We start from the raw sequence: 5,511 nt of genomic DNA on the forward strand, positions 1-5,511 counted from the left end.
GAATTTTTCTGTTTGGTTCTTGTTTGGTTTGTTTTATTGTTAATTGACATAATCGTCAGAAGTTTATCAACCTCTGTCATAGTCCCAAAACAAAACATTCTTTTTGTTTAAATAGAGACTGGGTTGCAGGTAATCGGGGAAGTATGCTCAATGTCTCATTTAAGGGACAAATGTCCAGCCATAGAGAGAAGCGACTCATAATTGAAGGTGTCCGGAATAAGACTTCTCCCTCCCTTCTCTTTCAACTACGTAAGACAAGCATAGAGATAATAATGCCCACCTACTTCCTCTGTTCAAATTTCCTTTCCTCCCATTGCTGAGACATTTGCTATTTTTCAAACTTATAGCAGAAAATATGATGTCTGCTCAGCCAGATGTCAGGATATCTTAGGCTCCTTCAAATTCTACATTCATAGGACTTCTAGGAAGTTTTTCAAATCTGCATTATCACCTGTTTAAGCCACTAAGCTGTCCCTCAGAATTCTAACTCTCACCTCCTCGAGCCTACCCTGTGTACCTAGAGTATATTCAATTTGGCAAATGATTTGAAATCATTGTGATTTACGCCCTAACTCATGTCTTCCCACCTAAAGTGTTAGTGCTTAAGTGTAGGGCCACAACTTTAACTTCTCTCCTGTGCCCCATGGCAGCTCGCATTGAGCAGCTTTGATGAATTGACAGTAGAGTTATGACATTTCCCCAGGGGTGGGGAGGCCAGGTTTGTGTGGTGTAAGTGCATACAATATAGAGACAAACTGGGCTCCTCAATCTGTAATTCTTGCTGGAAAAAAACCCCTCACGTTAACAATTTGAATGTCATTTGGTAAAACTATGTTAGAGAAAGATGAACTGACAAAATGTGACTCATTTCTTGCTGGGAGGGCCACTGACTGATCCAAAAATCCCATTCCTCTCCTCGTTTCCTACAAATGAGTGTTACCCAATCTCATAGACTTCCATTCTTCCATTAATTCCAAGGCTCTTTATTAGTGAGCATCTAAATCAAGTACTGAGAACTATGAAAATAATTTCCATAAGCTAAAATTAATGCTTTACTTGAATTTACTAAAGAATTTAATTAAATATTCTATTAAAACAAAAAAGGAAAAGCACTGGATTTGTGCCTCAACTGGAAAAGCACTTGCTATGGATGCATGTTTGCATGCGCACACTTTTAAGAACATTATTGGAATCCTGCTTAAAAGTGGGATCAACTGGTCCAGGTGGGTCTTGAACCCTCTTAAGCATCTCAAGCAGGAAAAAGGTTAAAATGAAATAAAGATGCTGAGACTCATCTATATTCTAGTTTAGATCAAAACCTTTGTAAAAATGCCCACCCCTCACTATTTCCCACCCACTGAAATGGCTATGAAACAGACAATACTAACGTTGGTGATGACACAGAGAAATTGAAACCATCATATATTGTTGATGGAAATGTAAAATGGTACTACCACTTTAGAAAACTGCTTTGCAGTTTCTTAAAAAGTTAAATACAAAGATACTATGTGATGCTGATGCTGAGCAAGGGCTCAATCTACTCACTGAAAAATAAAAGGCCAAACAGTGGTAGAGAAAGAACTTTAATAAGCAATAAGCTAGTATATAGGAAGATAGTGGACTACCATCCTAAAAAGACTCAACTTAAAGGGAATCGATTTGGAAATGACTTATATAGGGCAAATGGAGTTGGGAGGGGTCTCAGGAGTGATCTCAGGGTCTCAGGGTCAGGTGATGGATGACCACAGAACATTGGGCACCTCTCTGTAGCAGATGTGCTGAATGCAACATTCCTGAGGAATCTAAGAAAACCTCAGTTCCTTCCTTATCTGGGATGGAAGGAGCAGTTTTGGTAGAGGACATAAATCTTCTGCTAACAAGTTATTCTTTCTACTGGTTCAGATTAGCTTGCCTACATGCAGTTCTAAATATTTTTCCAAAGCACATTGTGAGAATAAGACAGGGCGGGGAGCATGTGGCCTTGGGAGCTGAACTTCTAAGAGTCCCCTGCGGAGGGGCAAGTGTCTTTCATCTTAGTTCATGGGCTACCTGTGCAAATTCAGGGTGAATTCTATGGGTTGCATTCAGTAGATCTTTAGTCTGTGACATATGATGCTTACAATCAGCCATTTTAGCTTCTCAGTGCTCCTGGAAGGTACTTAGTCAGACCATGGACTGTCAGCAAACTACTCTCTTATCAGCAGTTCTCCTGCTGTTGTGCAGGGCAAGCTCAGAAACTGGTTGCTTTGTTTCCCTCTTTAACCTTGTTGGTACAGCACAGTTTCATCCTAATCCAGGGAAACTTTAAGTCCTTCATCCTCAGTTTCAACACAACAATTCCACTTCTAGCTATCTAGTCAGGAGAGATAAAAATATATATCTACACAAAGACCTGTACACAGATGTTCACAGCTGCATTGTTTGCAAGAGAAAAAAAGTAGAAATAACCTTCAGAGTGAATTAAAAAAATGCGTGTCCACTCAATCGAATCCTATTGGGCAATAGAGAAGAATGGAAATAGTGATACACATGAAAACATGGTGGACTTCAAATACATTGTGCTCAGTGAAAAAAACAAGGCATAAAAGAACACAAGTCAATTGATCCATGTACATAAAATGTCCAGAAAAGGTAAATCTGTAGAGACAGAAACGGTGATCATGTAGGGCAGAGGGTGGAAATGGGGAGTGACTGTAAATGGGATTGGAATTTCTTTTTAGGTTGATGGAAATGTTCTAAAATTAGATTGTGGTGATGGTTGTACAACTGTAAGTACCCTAAAGTCCATTGAATTGTAGTTAAACCCAGTGGAGGATGGACTTTAGGGCATCTAAATTATATCTCAAAAAAGTTGTTTAAAAGAAAGGAAGCTTCCCAGACTCAGAGAAAAAGGCAAGTAGAACAGGGTACATCCTCTGCTGGACATGACTAGGTAAGGAAAGAGGTCCTCATATCAGAGGTCTGCCCAACTGGAAAGGACATTCAAAATGGAACTCACAGGAAGCACGTTCAAATTGGATTGGGACACTCCTAGACAAAATGACCTAAGACTCCATCATAGACGAGAAAGTAGATCTGTATTTAAAGTTGGGTTAAGCAGTTAGAAAGCAGTTTGTTGTGCTGGCTTCGGCAGCACATATATTACAATTTGAACAATACAGAGAAGATTAGCATGGCCTCTGTGCAAGGATGACTTGCAAATTCATGAAGCGTTCTATATTAAAAATAAAAATAAAAAGCAGTTTGCTACAGTGGTAAGAAAATCAGACCTGGAATTAGATGACCTAAGTTCAGTTACCTCTTCCATCCACCATTCTGAGCTTCAGCTTCCACATCTGCTCTTATTTATAGCTGTGGCTCATTTACAGAGTACCTTTCATAAAGAGTACCTCCCACCACCAGGGATTCTTTTTTTTTTTTTTTTTAAAGATTTTATTTTTTCCTTTTTCTCCCCAAAGCCCCCCTGTACATAGTTGTGTATTCTTCGTTGTGCGTTATTCTAGTTGTGGCATGTGGGACGCTGCCTCAGCGTGGTCTGATGAGCAGTGCCATGTCCGCGCCCAGGATTTGAACTAACGAAACACTGGGCCGCCTGCAGCGGAGCGCGCGAACTTAACCACTCGGCCACGGGGCCAGACCCAGGGATTCTTTTTAAGGTGACTTTCATGTGTTAACTCATTCAAGTCTTAGAACAACAGAGGGTTTAGAATTATTCCCAGATCTAGATAGGGAGAGGTTAGTGAACTTCTGAAAGTCATGCAGCTACTGAATGGATGAACGCAATGATATTTGAATCAAATGGTGTGAGTCCAGGGCCTGAGAGCTTTTTCACTTCACCATGCATGCTGTATTCCACAGTACTCTCACCCAGGTGGAAAATTTGAGGAGCATTTCATAAGAAAGTTTTAGAAGTATTCAAAAAGAGAGGTAGCCTGCAGGAACATGGGTTAGAGGGTAGAGAGCCCCTGGTTTTGACCTCTTAGTCCATCATGACCTTGAATAAATGCCTAATTCTCATATCCTCAACTTTCCTAATATGTAAAATGGAAATACTAACAAAATATATTCCCAAGCATTCTGGTATGAACAGAAATGCCAGTAAAGTGTAAAGTCCAGTGCTTGGCCCTTAGTCACAAATGTTTGTTATTATTCTTGGCATTGTTATATGAATGTATAAGAACAATGGGTGGGTCAATAAAGGCTAGTTTAATCTAAATCTGAACCAGTTATATGACTTTGCTTGAATAACTGTCATTCTGGGGATTTTCAAAGCAAACTCAGAGAATTGAACCACATGAGTTCTCAATTCTCTCTCAGATCTAATGATTAATGACAATAATTTATCATGATATTAACAATTACATTAACAATCACATTATCGATTTACTTTGTTAAAAATTCACACAATACCATAAGATTCTGAAATCTACCACTTACCAAGCACCAACTACTTAGGTTGTTCTTATCAATCATCACAATTTTCCAAGGTATGCATTATTACACCCCTTTACAGATGGGGACACTGAGATCCAGTTGGTTTCCGATTAGAAGGGAGTTAGCCTCCAAGTTTACCTAGCCTATAAGGGATAGAAAAGGAATTCAGATCCAAGTCTTTCTGGCACAAAAGTACCCACTATCATTCACTATATCAGTTGTCTCCCCAAACGTTACCTGATGCTTGTAGTTCACTTTTTTTTTCCTGAGGAAGATTCACCCTGAGCTAACATCTGTGCCAATCATCCTCCATTTTGTATGTGGGTTGCCTCCACAGCGTGGCCACCAACAAGCAGTGCAAGTCCATGTTCAGAAACTGAACCTGGACTTCCAGAGCAGAGCACCCTAAACTTACCAACTAGGCCACAGAGCCAGTCCCTGAAGTTCACTTTTTATTCTACCCAGAAAAGTCAAAGTGAAGGTGAATTCCTACTGTTGAGATGTTGTTCTCAAACTCAACTCTCAACTCCATCTATATACTTCAGGCATGCCATATCCCACATCCAGATTACAAAGGAATAAAATGAAGGTGAGGTGATTCATTGTGTTAAAAATGCATCAGAAGATGAGTAACTTTAAATTTCTTCCAAAGAAGCATTAACACATCATTGGATTTCTATAAACTCAATTAGCACACAATTTCAGAAGGGCCACCTGTTCTACAAAGAGAGGCCACTTGTGCCAGCCAAGGAGCTGTTGTTAACTGGCCAAGACCTCAGGAACTTGTTTTCAATTAGTTTAATCATTAATATGGTTTGATTTTCTGGGTGTGAGCCCAGCCCTTGAGAGGCTAACAGCACTTTCCTGAAAAGGATTCCAAGAATTTCTACCTCCAAGACAAAGGAGGAGAGCGGGAAGTGGGAGAATTGAAAGTCAGGAAATCAAGTGGCTCATTCCTACACTTTCATGACTGAGCAGAAGTTTTAGAACAGCAACAGACGCTGAGGCCCAGGTGAGCCTAGCTAAGATTGTGACATTCTGTGCCAAGACACATTTTATACCAGGTTCAATAGTCTT

At 39.9% G+C, this 5,511-nt stretch overlaps 1 non-coding gene across 1 annotated transcript; it reads left to right on the forward strand.

The window, feature by feature from the left end:
- Nucleotides 1-3,117: 3,117 nt before the first annotated feature.
- Nucleotides 3,118-3,224, forward strand: LOC123278192 (U6 spliceosomal RNA). Its single transcript, XR_006515444.1, has one exon. It is a non-coding gene; the product is annotated as a U6 spliceosomal RNA (small nuclear RNA).
- The last annotated feature ends 2,287 nt before the right edge of the window (nt 3,225-5,511 follow it).

The sequence above is a fragment of the Equus asinus genome, chromosome 17, assembly GCF_041296235.1.
Source record: "Equus asinus isolate D_3611 breed Donkey chromosome 17, EquAss-T2T_v2, whole genome shotgun sequence".
In the NCBI taxonomy this organism is placed as follows: Eukaryota; Metazoa; Chordata; class Mammalia; order Perissodactyla; family Equidae; genus Equus; species Equus asinus.